Source organism: Pleurodeles waltl, chromosome 3_1 (genome assembly GCF_031143425.1).
Source record: "Pleurodeles waltl isolate 20211129_DDA chromosome 3_1, aPleWal1.hap1.20221129, whole genome shotgun sequence".
In the NCBI taxonomy this organism is placed as follows: domain Eukaryota; kingdom Metazoa; phylum Chordata; class Amphibia; order Caudata; family Salamandridae; genus Pleurodeles; species Pleurodeles waltl.
Genome location: NC_090440.1, coordinates 1,285,233,087 through 1,285,254,493, shown reverse-complemented (window position 1 = coordinate 1,285,254,493; position 21,407 = coordinate 1,285,233,087). Strand labels below are relative to the sequence as shown.

At 43.3% G+C, this 21,407-nt stretch overlaps 1 protein-coding gene across 1 annotated transcript in view; it reads right to left on the bottom strand.

The window, feature by feature from the left end:
- RALB (RAS like proto-oncogene B) overlaps positions 1 to 20,877 on the bottom strand; it is a 210,043-nt gene extending 189,166 nt beyond the window's left edge. Inside the window, exon 1 of the mRNA XM_069224620.1 lies at positions 20,705 to 20,877. The gene's annotated coding sequence lies outside the window, so the exon portion shown is untranslated. The remainder of the gene's footprint in view (positions 1 to 20,704) is intronic.
- Positions 20,878 to 21,407: the final 530 nt, after the last annotated feature.

Here is a 21,407-nt window from a genome sequence, read left to right as displayed (position 1 = left end):
GCTCGTGACAAGTTTATAGTTCAAAAGATAAAAGGTACTGTCCTTGGTGCAGTGATCTTAAGAACAGTCTAGCTGGTGCTCTAACAACTGCAGCTTCTACATGCACGTTACAGAAGTACCCATACGTTAATGCCCAGCAATAAAAGTAATCATGCAATGCCATTAATCCACCTTAGCATTTTCTGAAAAACATGGTCAAGTTAATTCAATTATGTGCAAGTTTTGTATAAACCCTCCCCCTTTCAAAATCCAATTATGGCTTAGCACAATCGGTCAAGTGAAAATAAGCATCTGTAATCAAAATGGAAGATAGCAAAGGTTTAGAGTAGCCACCAGAGAACAGTGAAACAGCGTCCAATAGAGGAAAGAGAATTCACTTTACAAATTATTAATAATAAGCAGCAACAAGGCGAATCGATAGGCCCGTTTTTTTTTTGTTTTTTTTAAAACACTGAAGAGGCTTTATGTTGTTAGTCTGAAAAGGTTATGCAATATTGTTTGATTCCGTTAGGTCTGTAATTGTACAGGATTGTTCAATCAGAGTGAGTGTACTGTCACTCATAAGTAGACAAAGCAGGGGAACAATTAACAGGACATGCAATATGAAGTCAGGGGTGTGGAATTTATTAAAATATCTACTTGTCCGAGGGAAAGGTTGCATCTGAAATCTACTTGTCCTGTAAAAAAAAATCTACTTGTCCCTTTGGTGCCATGTAGTGCGGCGACAAATTATGACGGCAATCTCATTATGTAAGAGCTCTGATAATAGCCTCTCTGATTATGCCAGGGATACTACTGTAGTAGGGGTAGAATACTTGCTATTTTAATCCCTATTAAAGCAATTTCCTTATTTTGCCACCTTTCCACAGATGTACATACTGAGGCTATAAGTAACAGCAATAGTTTCAGGTTTGGAATGCCATTTTAACTCTTTGCAAATCTACAAACTTGCATGTTTTAGGGATTTTACCAGTTCTTCTCTAATTGTTTTCCATACTGAGAAAACTTAGAAATGTATTCCTGAAAGTTGAGGGGAAAAAAGTAATTGGAGGGAGTCCAAACCTGTAAATGCTACACAGATTTCCACACGACCAAGTCCACACATACATATTTGCTTGAGCTAAAATGCAGTTCACAAATATTTTCTAGAAGTACCATTTCCTGGCCTACTTCTGTAAATTCTTGGTAATTCATGAGTCAAAAATCTGTACTAACGCAAGGACGTATACCGTAGGTGCACTTTTATAACTTCCTTTAAGAATCGGACTCCTAATTAGGGCTGGCGATAACTAAGACAGCACTGTGCTCTTTCACAAGGAGCATATCAGCACACAAAGTAGTTTTGTTCAATGCCAGAAACTACGCTGGCAACGTGTGCTTTGTGAGACCAAAAAATATTTTTGCTTTTGCCAACTTTTGTTATAATAGTGAGGGCCCAGCAGCTCCCACAACAATAAAGTTATACAAAAACCATGTCAAAACAAGGCATGCATTGCCAAAACCAAAAGGCGGACTACCAATGTCGAAAGTACTGACTTGGACAATGCTTGTTAATTTTTGTTTCCAATAATCTTGTTTAAACAGGTTACACACATTTTTTCCCATTATGGATATATTTTTTTAGAAATACTAGCAAGCATCAACATATTTTACTAAATGATGCTTCAAAGAAATGGTACCTAAAATTTCACAGCTGCTTAGCATAACGTGTTTATCCCCTCATTGCATTTTTTGAATGAACGTTTTGATTCTGAAAGAGAGCATCAAGGAGCATTATGAGTAGCCTCATAATATTCAAATTTGCAAACGTGTGCACAACTTTATATTGGAACTACTATTCAGTAGTGCTGTCCGAGCTTACATCTCCTTAGGGCGTGCTCATCCCTATAATAAAGTCTTTGCATTAATGAACCATAAATATAAGTTTGAACAGCTTTAACACATGGACACAAATGTTACCTTTACTGTAAACAATGTCCTGGGGTTTGGGCAAACTTGTGCCAAGTACAAAATAAATATGAAAACTTGTCCTTGACCTAAACAATATGTGCTGGGCGTCAGGTGATGAGAATTCCACACCCCTGCCTATGGCTTATCAGTCTGCATATGTAGCACCGGGGCCTGTCCGAATGACTGCATTGCAGAGAGGAGACACTCCTGAGACCCACCCCCCTGTAAGCATAGATTGCGGTTTGTTGGGTTATTCCGAGTCAGTCCTGGCAAGAGCGAAAAGGCCCTGAGAAGCGAACTGGCTAGCGTGCACCTGCCATCTTGCATGCCACAGCCTGCAATACGGTGCCATAGGAGGCCTTCGGTGACCCCTGACTATTGTGGTTTGTGCGACGCTGTGAGCCCCATCCCTTGGCTTAAGTGGCATATAGGCACACCCTATCCTACGCTCTGGTTGCACAGCAGCAATCATCCCAACTTGCTGCCGACTCCACCCTGGATGCCTGGCCACAGGCCCGACTAAGAGTAACGAGTGCCACTCCTTGCAGCATCACCAGGTACCAGCCCCCACACCTGGCGGGTTGCCATGGATGGACTTGCCTCTTCGCCTGGTCCTGAGGCTTTGAAGCTGCGCTACATTGGAGGGGCGCAGAGCAAAGCAGTCCGGACCTGCCACCGAGGCCTGGTTCGGGGAGAGAAAAGGGCTCCAGACGGCATATTGAATAAGGTGAGCTGCCTCACCAGACGCCCCGTAACAACACCTCCTGGAATCTGTTTCCCCCCTGGTGCTAAGGGACTGCAGTTGAGCTGTGAGGGTCCCTCGGAGGGCCGCGTGCTGAGGACTTGGGGGGGATCCCTAACTGATGTGATCCGAGTGCAGGGAGCAGAGAAGGGGCATTGATTGCAACAATTTTACATCCTCTGGGACTACAACACTCTACTACTACATTCCAAGAGACTTTCCATTTTCCCCCATAGATATCAGCGAGGGTTCAGGAGCTCTGCTTTCCCCTGCCACTGGCAAACTTATACACTACCCCACGCTTGGAGGCAGCTGGGGGTTAGATCGAGTTCCCCTGCCGCCTCCCCCCACCCTCCCCACGCAGTAGTAGATTTCAGCAGCACTGGCAAGGGCTGCCCTCTGCAGCATATTTTCTGTGCACAACTGGACATCTACTAAATGGGCCGCTTGCTACCGCCAGCACACCCTAAAGTGATATACAGCTTTACTGTGACGCAGGGCAGGCCTCCACTAGCAGCCTCAGTTGAACTTGTTTGATGCAGTAACAACCACTGGCTGCCCAGGATAATACCCTCATATGCTCCCAGTCGTCCCCTCTAATGTTAGACCAGCTGGGCTCCATGGAGTCATTCCGCACTGTGAAGGCAGCGAGGTACTAATGCCCTGCACTTGGAGCGTACTAGCTTGGCCCCAGGGGACACACCTTACACGCTGGAAAACTACCACCCACATACCACTGGGGTACACGTCCTCAAGAGCGTGGAAATAACTCCTTGACAGACTTCCAACCAGAAGCACGACCTACTCTCCTGGAATAAAGGGCATTCCTGGTGACTTACTCCTTACGGCGGTGCCCAACTGGGGAAGAAAACCATAGCTTCACCTGGAGGGAGAACAGCATTGGATGGCTACCCTGGGTACTACCAAACATGACTAACTGAGACCTTTCCCAGACATGACACGCAACAAGCAAACCAAGGAGACCCCAGTCATCTCCTTCTGGAAAAAAAATGCTGCCAGCAGAAATGGACAAGATATCTCTGCCACAGAACCCCCCTCCAGAGGTTCCATCCCCACACCCACTGCACAGGACTATAAGAACCACTTCCTACAAGAAATTCACTCCAAGATTGGTTTACTTCAAGCTGATTTCAAGACATGCATAAGGTACCTCAAAAATGATGTCTCGGAAATAGGGGAGCGAGTGGATGATATGAACGCACAATGGATGCCGGGTCAGAAGAGCAGGAAATGATGTGGTGATGAATCGCGGCACTGGAGGTCCAGCACATCGACCTCCATGCTAAGCAGGAGGACATGGAAAATCGCAGGAATGATATCCGTATCAAGGGATCCCAAAGGGGCTGGAAGCCAAAGACATTATGGCTTTCACAAAGGCCCTACTTCACGCAATTAGGGGTAACTCCGATGCGCCCCACTGGTCTTGGACAGAGTGCACCGGGTAAATTCTGCTCTGAATCACCCAGGTATGTCTCCGGATATTTTAACCTGGGTCCACTACTTCAAAGAGAAAGAGGCTATCCTCTGGGCTTCTAAGGCAAAGGCAGACTTGGTCTTTCAGGGGCACACCATCCAATTATTTCAAGACTTCTCACCCACGGCCCTGCAACGCAGACAAGACTTTAAACCTGTTATAGATAGATTAAAAGCTATGGGCATTAGATATCAGTGGAGCCACTCCTTCGCTTTGTTTTTTACATAGGAGAGCAAGCAGAGGACCTTGCACTCTCTGACTGAGGTGAAGCAACTGCTGGAAATCTCATCTCCAGAATGAGGACCCACTTCACTGGCTTGAGCCGCACCCAGAGAAACCTCAACACCTCTCTGGACTGTGGTCAGCCCCCGACGTTCAGACAAGTGTCCAACAGAGACAATCATGCAAAAAAACAAGCAGGCATAATCCAACACCTCCGAAATATAGACAAAGAGGGTTCTCCGGCACCCTCCATCACTGACTCTACATAGCAGGAATATAATTATAAAGGCTGAGCCACTCCACTACATGAAAACAGACAACATCTGATACTCTAGGTGGTGCTGGTTCCATGGGGACTGGCGGGATGCTTTGGCGACCCTCACTCTGGCACCTACCTGGACAATTTATGGCCACTCCCACATGTTATGCACCCCGAAAGGGTGATTCCTCTGGTGAGATGCAGGCACACTGATACTGGTATCTGTGGGAAGCAGAAGCACAAGTTGGACCCTGTTAGTCCGCCATTGTTATTTGGTTATTTTGAATATATTTCCTTTTTAGGTCTTCAAGCAATTTGTGGATAATGGGGGTGTGTGAGCAGACTGTACTGACTGTTTTGATAGATGATATACGGCAGGGGTGGGACACCTCAGCGATTTGAGTTTGGATGTGCGTGCAGCAGCAAAGCACTTTTGCCTCACTGCTCTTTCATGGATAGGAGCCTCAAATTGTTTCACTAAATGATCAGGTCCTCAACTCCCCAAAAAGGCGCAGGCACATCTGGGGCTACATTCTGCCTCATGATCCTGATATTGTCTTCCTACAGAAAACAATCTCACAGAATGGCACATCCCGACTACTCCATACAACATTGGGCTTTCACAGACTCCAGGACAGTGGGAGTAGGGATATTTTGCAATCTCACTGAAGTAGTGAAAGATAAAGAGGGCTATTTTTTTTTACCTTGAATGTGTCCTGTGGAAGGCAGAATCTCACACTACTTAACATCAAATGCCCCAAACAGATCACAAGACTCTTACTTCCACCACATCATCTGGACACAACTACATGGGTTCAAGGGGGACATAGTGATGGGAGGGGATTTCAACCTGGCTATGGATAGAAGTTCTACCTTGTACCAGGGCAAGGGGGCCCATGCCAGCCCAACTGAAAACAGAGATAACTGACCGCCACAGAAATTTCACTTATCCCTAAACCCGGAGCGGACCCAGCACTCTGTTCTTCTTATCGTCCAATTGCCCTGTTAATCACGGATGCCAAAATCTTACCTAAGATCTTAGCCTCAAGACTTAAGCGCTACCTTTTGCATCTGATAGACCCCGATCAGGTAGGCTTCATTCTTAACAGGCAAGGGGCTGATAACGTTCGTCGGGTGGCCCATTTGGTGGAAAAAGCTGAGCACTACGGTATCCCAGCATGCCTTCTGTCAATGCAGAGAAGACATTCGATTGGGTTTGGGACTTTCTTCATGCGGTGCTGTTCAAAGTAGGACTGGGCACGAATACGACCTCCAGAATTATGGAATCTTACGAAGCTTCTACAGCCACCATTCGAGTAAATTAACACCACACTACCCCCATCACAATGTGTAGAGGCATAATACAGGGCTGCCACTCACCCCTCTCATTTGCTTTAGCAGTAGAACCATTAGCTAGCACCATCCGGAGTCTTGACAATATATAGAGCACAACCTTTGGGAGACAGACACATAAGGTTAGCTTGTTCGCCGGTGACTCTTATCACAGGAAACCGCCTCCCTCCTAGCAGTGGTAACTACCCTCAGCGAGAGATTGCAAATGTCTCAAGATTCAAGATGAGCATGTCTAAATCAAGCATATTCAACCTCACCACCCCGGCAGCAAGATTTGGCCCCTTTCCAGTGGTGCTCCAACAAAATTAAGTATCTGGACCTATCTCTCTCCCCCAACCTTGACACTTGGACAGGTGCAAGTTGGTCCCCAGCTTCTCCACTCCAGCTTGGAAGACCTCCGGAGGTGGAAACTTCTTCCTATTTCATGGTTGAACGTAGTTAAAATGATTACCCTCCCCTGAGCCCTTTACTTATTAACGTGATGTCTGCACGGTTATATGGAATGGAAAGCGGCCTCGAATATCCAATGCCCTGATGATGCAACCTCGCAACGGGGGCCTTGCATAATCCCACCCTGTTAGAATATTACCAGACGGCACATTTACGCAACATCTCAGCCTGGGTGGCATACAAACGTGAACCTCATTGGTTCAATGTGGATAGAGCCGTCCCCTGCCATTCCCTTTGGGATTTAGAATGGCTACTCAAACAGGCCGGCACCTGCGGCACCTTTATTGCCATCTCAACCAAAAGAGTCCTCGACATCTGGGACAAATTGGCACTTACAAAAGGATTGACCATTTATCCCTCTCCCAACACTCTGATTGCATGCAAAGCTGCATTTCCACATGTGTTGTCCCCCACTGACTTTAAAGATTGGACTGATAGGGACTGCAGAATGCTTCAAGACCTCTTTTTGGGGACAGAGTTCAAAACTTTTGAACAACGCAAGGTGGAATATCATCAACCCGACACTGCCAGGATGCAATGTCTTCAGTTGAAACATTGGGCTCTTCACCTATCTGTGCACCCCATGTCAACTGACCATACATTCTCTTCGAACGCTTAGTACAAGCTAATGATGACTCACGGGGGCTTATCTAAAACACATATAGCACGATCCAACACTCCACACCTCCTTGTACTCACCTATACCAATCACTCTGGGACGTGCACAATGTTGAGGAGATAATAACTAAACAAATGGGAAACCTTGTGGAGCGATATCCCAAAAACATTCCGCAGCATAATCCTGAGGGAAACAGCATATAAACTTATGTTCCTGTGGTATTATATGTCCTCTCGCTTATCCACTATTTACACTGGAACATCTGACGTTTGTGGAGACTTTAATCACATATGGTGGTCATGCTCCCCCATCATTACCTTCTGGAAGGAGGTACTCAGCCATATAAAAGTGTATAGGATGCCCGCTCCCGGTCTCCTACCACACAGCATTACTGGGGATATGTCCTGCAAACCTTAAAAAGATGACTCGGGCTGAATGGTCGCTCATTAGCTATATTTTACACCCGGCAAGACAATTGATTGCACTAGCCTGGAAATAAACTACTCCACCCACCATGGCACAAATGATTGTCCGTTGATGGCACATACTAGCCATGTACCAATTTTGACACAATTTAGACAGAACTGACACTAAATTTCAAACTATTTAGCGTCCCATACTGCATTATCTTACCCATGTTGAATTCACCCCTGCTTTACAACCCCTCGACTCGGGGCCCTACAATAATTCACCTGATCCCCTCCCCCTTATGGGGGACTACATAGCTTTGCATGCTTATCTGTGATGGAAGATAGGGCAGGCCCATAATAGGCATTACCCTCCTGCTGCTGTTCCTTAATAACATCTTAGACCTGTTCCTCGTTAGTATTACATGGCTGTATGTTATAGTCATAGATTTGCTTGCCCTGCTTCCCTCCCACCCTCCCATTTTTTTCTTTCCCTTCTACTCCCTCCACATGCCTTACCCTTGTGAATGTACAACATGGCACACACTCTCCCTAACATTCCCTCCTTTCTCCAAGTATTACTCAATACCAGTGGCTGAAAGTATTGGACTAATGTAAGATTGATATTATTTCAACGTCTGAGAGCTGGTATTTTGTCACTGAGGTATTGCCTATATGTTTTGAAATCATTAATGAAGAGATTCAAACAAACAAAAGAAAACAACTAGCAGGGCAATAGTATAAACACCTAGTGTCATGGGAATTCATCAAATGTCATTGTGCAATGTACATAAATACAATGTTTGGTCATGGAGAGTAACAGCTATATGCAAAGTGTTTGAACCTGTAACACTTTCCCTTAATAAAGTTTAAAAAGAAAAGAAACACAAAATGAGCTCTGAAACCATAAGTCAAAACCTTGTGTAATGCATAGGACAGATAACTGGGGTCTCATGTTGAAACCAACTCCATCCCACTTTTTTATCAGTACTTTATAAAGCATTAGATGTTGTCTAATGAATCAAACCAAAACCTTAACTACACAGAACAGCAACCACAGCTAGCTTAATGACTGCAAAACCAAAACAGGACACTGTGATGAGGAAAAGAAATGACACGCTAATACTCGGCACACAATTTTAACTTAGGGATTCACAGAAATAGGTGGCATATTGAGGGAAAGGGCACTGGGCAGCACCATTTAAGTGCTGCAGCAGATTAACAGACTTACTGATGTGCAGAGCGTTTTATTAGTAGCCCATTACGCCTTAAATTCTCAAGAAAATTACAAACAGGTACTGCAATGTAAACCAAGCAGCTGACAGCTAGATAACTGAAAACATTACCTGGGCTCTTTTTATGTTAGCTCCTTGGGCGAGGAGATGAACTACCTTTTAAACAGTTGAGGGAGATTAAATATTTACTGATGTTCGATTAATTAAAATCAATACATCACAACACACAAATATTGCTAAAAACCATTATATCATAACACAAATTAATTTGCACTCTCCACCAAACCCCAAAGTTTTGGTACGTGCTTGGTCACTCCATACTGATGAAATTACTTCCCCATCCTCTCTATCATTTATTTGCCATTTCCCCAAATTAAAAAGTCACTATTAAAATAATTTATGATCGCCTTGATTTCTTTACCTATTGACCTCTTCCACTCTAGGCCCTTTGTATCATTACCACTGTCCCAGTTTGGTCAATCATCGTAGCGGGCCCACATAGGGCGCAGTTCAGCTAATAGCCAAAAGTGCTCCCATTCATGACGTGCTTCATAGGAGGAGTCTATGCATCTGGGTGTAAACTCATCAGCATAGTTTTCTCCACTAGTATGGCAATCGTCGTGCACAATCCATATTGCACTCAGTCCCTCTATTCTAAGAAGAAAGTAAAAGTGCTTCGTGCAAAAAGTGCTCCATATAAACAGACTATACACAAGGCTTTGATCCATTGGCACCACTGAAAGTTCCCAAAACTGCTTCCCACTGAATGGTCAGAAGGAACCAAAGTGCATTGTGCAATAGTGGCTTGACAATCCCTTGTCAGAATGGGTTCCTAGCTGCCTATTTGTTTTCAACAGACTTTCCCCTTGGAATCTAATGTCAAGCCCACTGAGGTTTGATGATTATAAATAAGGAGGATTTAACAACGTCAAGCCAACCCTTAGCATGCTTTTTGTAATGTAGCAACAGCTTATTTCATAAATTTTAAAAAACGCCCTAATAGCTGGCATGATTCTCCTCACATTTAGAACTGAAACATTGGTTGGAGCCATAGCAGCCTCAGAGTTTTTAAGCCTTCACAGATGCTAATAACATGAATTAAGGACCCCTCTGCTGAGCCGCACCATCTGTTCTGTGTATTATTTTCACCCTTCTTTCGACTATAATAGTAACCCCTTAGTGAAACAAGGCCAAAGCTCAATCACATAAGAGGATATCTGGCCTAGTTAGGGGAGACTAACTCAGATACTCTGAAAGTACCCTCGGCATATAGAGATCTACTGCCCAACTACCATAGGCTCTGGTATTTAAGTCTTCTAGGTCATGGTTCATGGATATTGTCTTTGTGTTTTTCATGAATAAATTTGCTGTCAATTTGCTTGGTAGTTTATTGCGTATTATGTCCTCGGCATTTCAGCTGAGGCAGAAATGCCTTAGGTTCGATAGAGAAAGGAGTTCATTAGGCATCAGATCAAACACAACCCAATAAAGATCTGCACTTTTGATAGTTTGATTGGTAGACAAAAAGACTACAACAAACAAATGATATATAAGAAGGACTTAACCATTTAAAAAGTACTTGAATTTGCAGTGGTTTACAGGCAGGCAACTGCCTTGGTCTGGCAGCTTATGGACTATGGCAAATGCAATCATCAGTTCCCCTGAAGATGGAAGTGTAAATGTCAATTGCTTTTTCTCCTGTTTTTAAACAGTGGGCACGCCATTACTCACCCTCACCACTACATGGTCCTTCAATACTACCATTTTTTTTTTTTTTTAAATAGATAAAGGCATTTTTGAATATTTCTTCCCTCTAATTTCAGTCCCTTTTAATTTTTCAGAGATACAATTGTCCCTTCCCAAATTCCATTTGATCTGCAGGCGAAATGGCACTTAGGGCTCCACTGCAAGTTCCATGTTATCTCTGTGAGTAGTTACTGGGGCAGAAATTAAGAACACCAGACAGCACCTGGCGGTGACATAACAGGAATTACAGGTTACTTCTGCTGGAACAGGGAATACCAGCTCTAATTCCGTCACAGTCCAAGGGAAAAAAGACAGGTCCATATCTGAAAACATGACTGGTTAGAATGTGAAATCTGCTCTCAGAAAGGTTTATTCTGGTTCGAATTTGGTGTTGCGAGCTAGGATTTATGGCACTAATGTTTCCCAATCATTGCTTTCGGACATTAAGAAATTGTTCAGCGGAGGATTCCTCTGAATATTCTTCTCTATTAGACCATATTGAATGCCAGGTTGAATTAATGTCCGACATTGTCTTTGATGTGGTTCAAGCCTGAGCTCTGACTGTAGGGGCATGCATGCTTACTATCATGTGCCGATTCATCTGTAGGACCAGAATTTTGGGATGTTTTGAAATCAGGGCCAGCATTTTCAATTCTGAGTCCTGATGGTTTGGTCTCAAGAACCTCATCCCCCACCCATTAATCTTCACGAATGTGACGGCTCCCTTGATGGCACTGTTCCAGCTACAGAGGATTTGCATCTACCCGCATCTGGACACCTAGCTCCTCCATGCCCCATTTCAGTCACAGCTGCTTTTGAGGATGGCTTTGTGTGCAATTGTGTCCAGAGCCATGGTTTCCTTCTTAATGTGGAGCCCTGGGTGCTGGCCTTACAGGCTGTGGTCCTCCAGGCATTCAACAGCCAGTCCATTTTAGTGAAACGCTGGCTGGTGCTTCTGGGGCGCATAGTAGCAGCCAATTTCACAGTGCCTTTGGCCAGGTTCCATCTCTGACCTTTTTTGGGGTCATCAGCATGCCCAGCGGCATCCAAACTCCATGGACTTCGATGGGATTGTGCCAGTGACTTCAGTAATGCGGTAGGATCTCCAGTGGTGGATAAATCCCTCCCATCTTTCTAAAGGGGTTTTCTTCAGCCAGATCCCCCGCAAGTGCTAACAACTGATGCCAGGCCTTTTGGTTGGGGGGGGGGGGGACACTCTTGAGGGACAGTCAATCCAGGCCAGATGGTCAGCAGACGTTCTTCTAGCTGGAGGGAACTCACAGCTTAGTTTAGGGCGGCCTTGGGGCTCCAGCAGGTTTTGGAGGGTTCTGCTTGTGGCCGAATTGTTTAAATGGGCAGAGTGTATCTGGTGTCCCTTTCCGGTAGTGCACATCGGGGTGGACAATGTGGTGGCGGATCCCCTCAGCAGGATGTTTCCCTTTTCCGAATAGATATCCCTGCTAAGGAGAGTTTTTCAACAGATCTGGGTAAAGGTTTGGGAGGCCAGGCCTGGATCTGTTCACTTCCAACCACAATGCTCAGGTTCCCTGTTTTAAACTAGAGTTCTCAAGGAGGGGATTTGGGGTATGGATGCATTGTTGATCCCTTGGCCGGTGCCTCTTCTGTATGCCTTTCCTTCAATATCTCTGATTCCCAAACTGTTGGCCAGGATGTTGAGGAGGCACAGGGAATTGATCTTGGTGGCACCGCTTTGGCAGCCTTGGTCTTGGTTTCCAGTTCTGAAGTCCTTGGCTGTTCAGGGTCCATGGATTCTGCCTGTCTCCCCATCTCATCTGAGGGTGTCTCATGTTCTCAGGGTCCAGAGGTTGAGAGGAGAAGGGTTACAGCACAAGGAACTGCCCAGACACTAAGCCGTTGTCATCCACCAGTCTAGAAATTCATCCATCTGGAAGTCTTATGGTCGTCACTGGGCAGTTTTCAGCAGTGCTGAGCAACCTCGATCCTTTTTCCTTTGGACTGTCCTCTGAAACATATTATTCCGTTTTTTGTGACTGTTTTGAAAAAAGTCTACTGGTTTCTTCCTTGCGGGCCCAGTGGGCAACCATACGGCCTTTTCGGGCCCTTAGAGTCATATTTCTCATTCTGAAGATTCAGTGGCTTGACTGTTGAAAAGTTTTTCCATCTCCAGATTTTTTGTTTGGCATTTGTATTCCTTATGGGACTAGTTGATGGTCCTGAAGGTTCTGGTTCCCCATTCTTTTGAGCCCTTGGAAACCATTGATCTCAAGTTCGTGACTATGAAAGTTCTCTTTCTTGTGGCCATCACTTTGGCTCTGCACCTTTAAGAATTGAGTGCTCTGTTAGTGAGGGAAACATTTCCATTCTTCTGAAGGGATGGAGTTGTGCTACGATTTGGACCCCTCTGTTGCCTAATGTCTTTTCACAGTTCACGGGGGCAAATTATCCTGCCCTCACTTGGTTGGGGACAATGATTCCCTGGTAGATTTTTAGTAGTATTTGTTGGATGTTAGGAAGTCCCTCTGGGTTTATGTGAATAGGTCTACATGCCGCTCTGATTCACTGTGTGTATCCTTTGGGTCTTCCAACAAAGGGGAAAAAGTGCCCTTGTTATCCCTCAGTCACTGGATTAAGCAGATGATTTCCTTATTAGGTGCTCCTCCAAAGGGGGTGCAGGGGCGCTCCACCAGAAGGGTGTTGGCCTCCTGGGCTGAGATTCATGGTGTTTCTATTGGTGAGGTTTGTCAGACAGCCACTTGGGCTACACCTAACAACTTTCTGAGCCATTATCCTTTGCATAATGTTTTGTCTGTTAGCACCAATTCTGGAGTGCTACATTCTGTCATGTCCTCCTCAGTCTCTCAAATTTCTAATAAATCACTGTTGGGTGTTACAATCAATAGTGATCTCTGTCATATTCAGTTGTGTGTAGCTGTGCTTGAAGACCGCCTTGTGTGCTGCTTTGGTATTCCTCATTAGTGATGAACGTGACGAGGACAAGGGGCATCTGGGGATAATGCCTTATTATTTACCAGTAATCTTCATTACTCCTGGTGTCATCATCCCATTCCATCCCTCCAGCTGCTAGGTAAGAATTGTCTATATAATCTCCTCTAGACTGCAGCTGGTACAAACGTATATATCCACTGTGCCTACCTCACCCCCAGCCATCTCCACCAGGCATACTTCCTCCCTGGCAATACATGTTTTAGATATCCATATGCTGCTGTGGACTTCTACTATATCAGGGACCCTTAAACTGGGAGGCTTCAAGTGATCCCGGTAGGGGCGCCAGGCTGTGGACAAAAAAAAAACATTATATTTATGCCAGTGTTTTGTTTTAGTGAGTGGTAGCTGCTAGCCGCTCTACAATGGGCCATCACTTACATCTTTTGTCATTTTTATCCTAGTTGGGAGAAGGTGTCAAAAGGGAAGGGACTCCAAATGTTATTCAAACCTCTCACCCCATTTCTAATAATCACACTGTGTATCCTTTTATATGTTCGTAAGGGCTGCCTGACCAGAATAATATGTCTGGCAATTGAGTACTTGATTGCAATTTTAAATTGGTAACAGAACTTGACTGCAATGTTTAAGAAAGTCTAGACATATTTAAACATTGCCAGTTTAATAAAATAATGGTGAAAAATTTTGAGGGGAACCCGATGATTCTTTTTCACATGGGGTGATCGGTGTGGTATTAAATAGTTTGAAAATCACTGTACTATATGGTCTGGACATGTCCTCTTATTGTGAACTACTGGGATGAGGTAACTAAAACACCATTGGCACTGCAATCCATCCTCTTGAAGATCATTGAAGGGATGGAATGCACAAAAGCGGACCAGAGACACTGATTGAAGTAGCCACCTTGGTTTCTAAATGGGACATAGCCTGAAGATGGAAATCTCCCACTCTGCCGTCTCATTGCCGCTGTCGAGTGGACTGGTGGGCCCAGCAAGAAAAGCAGGTACATGAAGCTAGGGGATTCCCAAAAAAACCATGCAAAAGTCTGAAACAACTGGTGGGACCATTTTGGGCTCACTCTTTACTATAAATTGTTGGGGGCTGTACCCTTATGAGTTTGCTAATGTGGCAGTTCAGCTGTTGACTGTATGATATGCTTCTCTGTGGTGGCTAAAACGATGGCCAGAAATGGCTGGATGTGGTACAGATATCTATGTTACCAAAACAGCAATAAAACGGTTGATAAACAAAATGTAGTGCCTATATAAGCACCAGCCCTATGGGAGGGGTATATACTTTGTGCATTCTTCTCGTTCTTTTTTCTGTCTTGTAAGATGAATTCATCTCATTAGTGATGAATGGGACAAGGACAACAGGACGAGGAGTAATGAGGATTAACAGTATATAATACGACATTACTTTCATTCGTCTGACCACATAACGGAGGGATGTCTTAGCAGCATGCTTTGTTCATCAGTAAGATAAAGAGTAGTCAAGGAGAAAATGTATATAGCTAAAAGAACAAAACCAAAAGAATTCTGCCTAGACAGAAAAAGAAGAGAGCTTGCTATCTCTGGTAAACCACTTCTATGAAAAAAATTGTTCATTTTTGGAGTGAAGATGCACTCCGTCCATAAGGGCTTTCCAATACGTTGCAGAAAAGAAACAATAATGTAGAAGTAAAACTGATACTTCATGTAACGTATCAAAAAGGTCGTTTATGAAAAATGTGAACTTCATTGCTTTCGCTTGCAAAAATCCCATCCAAAGTTGGATGCAAAGGACAGCTTTACACTTCCAAGAGGTTAGAAGTGAATGGCAATCATTTATTTGAATGAGCCAGAGAAGATTGAAGGCAGAGAGAACAATCCAGCATAGCTTCATTGAAAAGTGTAATGGCTAATGTAATGTTACAATACAAGTAACCCATACAGCAACACTGGAGGTAGAAATGACAAAGTGATCCAATCTTTAAAATCAATTGTTTATGTTGGCTTATAGATAGTGGGTGTTCCCACACTTCAAGTATATGGAGACAAAGGTGTGAACCAATAACCGTTGATCAAGAAGAGCACATAAGATTGGATGCAGATCCTGAAACAGCAAATCCTGACTGCGGCCATTCCACATCCCAAAGCTAGATGTGAACATATGACCGTTAGAGAATCAAGAGTCTAGTAATCGAGACAAACCCTAGTGCTCCATGTGCAACTGAAGATTGCACAACTGTACTTGCCATGTCAGTGAATAAACATTACTACCAACTCCGATATATACTAATAAAAGCTCTCATCCTGCCCATTCAGCATTTTGTGGCTAGCGTGCTAAATAACAAGTTATACCTTGAAGTGTCATCCGCAGAATGAACATCCTAGCCGGCTGTAAATGGAGAGCTCAAAGATCTCTCAATATGGTGTGCATCCTTGGAGAAGAACAATGGCCAGTCAATGAGGAAGATTTTTAAAGATCCATCCAGTTTGACTTTTTCATAGTTAACACGTGTATAACATGTTTCTTTAACACAGCACAGGCATCAGCAGGGCAAGCTTTCTTCACACAAAGATTGATGCAGGAGAGTGGCAAAATAAGTGACAGTGCCAGCTTCCCCGAAAAATAAATAACAGCTACAAGAGCATCAGTGCAATTTTCCCTCACACCAACAGCGGCTTAAAAGCATAGGCAGTACAAGTGCAAACTTTATTCAATGAGACAGTGAAAGAGAGAAAGGAAGACTACCAAAGAGAGGTTTTCCCTAGGGAAAGGGATCCAAAGTCTGACAGCATGATTGAACAAACTGCCTATCATAGTGCATGTTCGCCAGATCGTTTGAACAAACCACTCTGCCCTCGACAGAAACAATTTGATGTCACCTAGAAAATATAACGTGACAGAAGCCAAGAGCTACAAATATTTAACATCAATTATATGCCGATTGATTTGGCCTATAACTTTTCTCCATTCCATTACCTATTCTATTTTTTTCTACACTCAAGCCTTTCACTTTATGCAAATTCGGCCTTTCATTCGCACAAGGAAAAATGAGACAAGAAATCAAAGAAAAGGCCAGAGTATCTAGTATAAGGGAATACGAACTAGTATCTGAGCTGCGCTATGAAAATGGACTTCACGTGTGTATTGCATTATTCCGGTTGCCTGCATGTATACTGTCAACAGAGGTTCGGACTCTCGGAGGGTAATGCTCTAGACATTAGCTTTGCAGGAATCTAGAGCGAAGCAGTCGTTTTATGTTCATTGCAAGGCTCGGTCCCCGCTGGCCAGAAGCAAGAGTCTCTGTTAATCTCTGGAGAAAGCAGGATCTGCAGATGTCAAAGAAAAGGGTCTGCTACTTCTGTGAACCAGCACAGCAGGAAGCGGCTGCCACACCCCTTCCTCTTTTCCGACAGTGTTGTGCTAACAATGTTGTAGATAACTATGCATCTTTAGAAAGCGGCCAGGAAATGTGCCGCATTTCCAACAAGGTATAAAATAGAACAGAACAAAATCCTTAAACATCCCCAGGGCAGAGATCCACCTACCAACACCTGAGAAAAACAGAGTGAGGACAGCTGTCCCGCAACTACTTACCTTAAAAACAATGACTGTTATTAAGGCAAGTATACTGGACGCCCTATAATGGGCAAGTGCCTGCTGATTTATGGGTATTATGTTAGTGGTGATCAGGACAATTAGTGATGTTAGTTGCTTTGCCTAGAAGCAGTTGATGAATGCAAGTACATTATAAATAAATCAAAATAAATCAAACACGATATCACCGTTTAAGCAATCCGCTGCATTATCTCTCCTCGTAGCTTGTCAATAAAGCTACAAAAATATCGATGTAGCCACAGCAGTTACAGTGATCATTGACAACTCATGTTTGCAACCGCAGGACCCTGCTTGCATTAAGCAGTCCTCACGCTCAAGGATCTTACCATAAGGACAATGTTGAACCGAACCAATACACTCCATCATTTAGGAAAGCATAATGGAATATTTAAAGAAAATGCATTAGGAGACATTTAATTGGACCACTACTTCAAGGAGTGGAGAGGTTTTTAAGGGGGAGAACCCTAAAACAACATATTTTGCCTTAAATAAAACGTGAAAATACCACCTAGACCCTGAGTTTTGGCATGTAAAGTGGCCCTGCCTTTTGTTAAGCTATTTCGAATACATCCTTTTCGCAACAAAAAGCGATTAGTAGCATGAACATCCCAGTGTATAATACCCTTACATTGTTTCAATCTTTTGCTTGATTGGCTGTCCAGTTTCTGTCTAAACAGTTTCAGCAAGAGGATTTAAAGGACATCCGAGATCAACCAAAGGACATGCAGAACTAATGACACTATATGTAACACCCACTGCGGTTCAGCATGGTACACTCTCAACCGGCTGTCAAATGAACTCCTGCCTGAGAGGTGGAATGGTTCCAAAATGTTTACACTTACACATACACACTCGCTCGTGTCTTAAGAGTGAGAAGATTTACAAACGTTCGGCAACTGCCTCTTGCAGAAACGTCCTGAACTTTTAACTGAAACAACTCTCGTCTTCACTATTCTTTTCAAAACATAAATTCAATTCGTGCGAGTAGCCATTCACGGCAGGGCTACAACTCTTCTGTTCTGTACTTGCCTCTTAGAAGAAGGTGAATGATGAACACCATGCAGTTAAACTAAACATAGCCGCTAAAAATGTGAAAGATTTTGAAAGCTCACAGAGGGGGCATCTGATGAACTAGTCTGACCTGGAAAGTTTCCAACGGGTGTTACCCTGTTTATTTCAAAATTACAGCCGAAGATTTTAAATCAACATAAGGGTTACTTTTGCTGCTCCACTAGAATGCCCATGCACAAGTTTAAGACAATTTATGGAAAACGCCTAAAAATAGCAGTGACAAAATATCCAATACATTTGCCAGTATTTTCAAAGATAATGGGAAGTCGATAATGAGATTCTACTACGACGACTATTAGCACACATCTGAGAAAGAGCAAGTCAAACGTAGTTGATTTAATCTCATTGCTACCAATCTTCATACAAAGTATTTCCGAATATTCGAATTATGCCTTCTCAATAGGATTGAATGATCTATATATACAGCCTCTTATGAAGCCATTTTTATTTATGTAGTGGCTATGTCAGTAACACCCTGAAGTCATTTATGGCAGCAATTAAGCATCTACAACCAATATCAAATCAATTTCTAATCATGATAATATCAGATTTAAACTTCACTCCCCTTCATTCAATCGGAGATCTGTCAGTTTGTACCACTTCTGCATGAAAAGTCAACTGTTGTTGAATATACTATGTAACAAAGGTCCAGAGTTCCTTACTGGGTACTAAGGGAGTCAGAGCGCTGCTTTGCTGTGGTAATGTCAATAGACCAAAATAAAAAGTGAATTAAAAAAAGCATACATCGCCCAGAGAAAGCCATATTCATAGAACTGTTCTTTAAAGGAATTAGCTGCTAGACACCATCAGTAACAAAGTTTCACAGCTTTCAAAAGTGGTTGGCAAAAACTGGAGGCTCAAATTATAAAATGAGAAATGCAAAATAAATCCCACAAAACATCAATGCTTAAGAATATGATATGTTTTAAGTGGTGTGCTGTAATCCCCAAATCTTTTAAAACCTCCATCAGGCCATCTTCTTCGGTCGTATTCGAAACATACAAACACTCAAAGATACTACTGAACGTGCACTCCTTCTACCGCAACCCCCCAGGTCCCTTATAAAGTATCTTGACCAAAGAAAATGTGATTTCTCAGTAGATGCTTCTTCCACTTTTGCAGTGCAATTAATACCATCCCCACTGATAAAATCAACATGTTAAAAATTCAACAAAAGCCTTCTGGACACCCTCTAACAGTTTCAATCTGGCTACTACACACAACATGTCAAAATAAAACTTCAAGTTCATTGTTATCAAACAATGTCTCAAAAGGCATTAGGTACCACGCCTTGTTTTTTTCTTGGATACTAGATGGAGGGAGGAGTATTAGTGTCCCTGTCTAGCCTAACTCATAAGATTCAGCACAGTGTTAAATTAGAAACTGTTCATCTACCAGTATTATCAAATTCTAGACCACAAAAACCTTTCAATATGTTTACTTGTGTGTTTACAGCAGGAATATGAAGAGCAAAATGAGCCAATATTGTGTGTTACACATCATTTGATAACTCGTTAAGAGACAGGTAATTATTTTTCACAAGTTGGTTTAAGTAGGAGCAGAAGGTGATTGGCGCAGAGATGTAGTATGTCTTTCTTGTGTAAAGGGGCTCAAAGAATCATTTCTGGAACCAATTTGCTAGGCTTTTCTTTCTGTACCTATAAAGGAAATTCACGATAAAGTCACATCTAACGTAAAACATGGTTTCGCACTGGAAAATGCTTGCATCATCGGTTCCTTAATATTTACGCGGACTGCATGGAGCCTAGCTTTTCCGGGAAGTGGGTCTGGTTTGGTAATCACAATGAGGACCTTGTGGTCGTGGGTCACAATGGCTGTCAGGGGCACAATGTTGGGATCCAAAGCGCATGTATAAGAAGTTACAAGTGCTGGAAAACCTGATATTGCGACGTGTAGCTTTAGTGCAAAATTTTAAAATGCAGCAGTGCCCTCAACAGAACTTTTTCAATAGGCTGGACTTCATGATTTCCTGCTTAGCTAAGTTACGGATTACTTTATACGTTGCCTCAATGAATATAATAAATGAAATACAAACAAGGTACTCGCAGAAGACAGACCTTTACTTAATAGGGTATAGGATTTGCATTTCAAAGAGGTACCTCCAAATCCTGCACAATTTTACATACACATTTCATGGATTGATGCGTATAAAGCGAGAGTAGAGATCGACAATGTATTGAAAGAGTCAAGGCATGTGCTACTAATGGGGTACGAGAAGATGCAAAGCCGTACCTTTATGAGTGTCCAAATGACTGGACGCTAACGGGATAGGGTGAAATGTCACCTATAACTTTCACGATGAAGGGGTTGTTGCAGTGAGTATAAAAGAGGTAATGGAGGGGAGTAGAAAACACTCAGGAGCAGGTGACGGCTGAAAATAATAGCTGGTTTGGAAGAGTAAATTGGGAAAATAAATGGCTGTCTGAAATAATTAAATCCGCAGTATATCTGTGAAGGGCGTCAACTATGACTGTGTGAGATGGCTATGTCGGGCGGTGGCTCAGGCATGCCTGCGGTATGTGATAACATGTCAGCACCACCGACCCTCAATGTCAGCGCCCAGCCCTGCTTCCCCTCCTCACCTGCCCTCTCTAAATCTACTCCAGCTGGCTGTCACTGCTTCCCGCGAGCGGTGGCAGCGGCTCTCATGGAGGTCTCTCCGGCATACACAACACCAGTTCTCCGTTCTCAACCTCAGCCTGTGCTTCCGCTCGCCTCTGCCGTATGCCAGCTCAGAAAGATAAAACAAGCACGATCCCCATTGAAAACAAACACCTAAACAAGCACACGTCCTACCAGGAAGCCCAAAGAAGCTCCCCACTTCGGCAATAGCGAAAAATACGACTGAAGAGAAGAATCATTGATATTAAAAACAAAGCTACATAAAAGTAAAAAAACACGCTTGAAACAATAATTACATTATGGGGGCTCGTTATTTTTGCTAAAATATGAATTGAATAGTCCGTGCCCCCAAAAAAATCTTCACAGCTTTGTTTAATTCGCTTCCTATTTTTCTCACAATGTAAGGCCAAGAAGTAAGAAGTACATGTTAGATAGCGTGTTACTCAGATGGTATTCGTTAATTTTATTGACCAAAATCTACATTCTAAGATGGCCACCACATTCCTTACACTAACACCACTTCTGCAGGGATGGATAGTCCCTAACTTTCACAATCTGGTCAACAATTAACAGCCAGGCTCATTCATTTCCAATGTTAAAGTAGTTAATTTTCAGATGGTAATATAAAAAGCAAGAGCATGAACTAAGATACTGAAGTAGTGA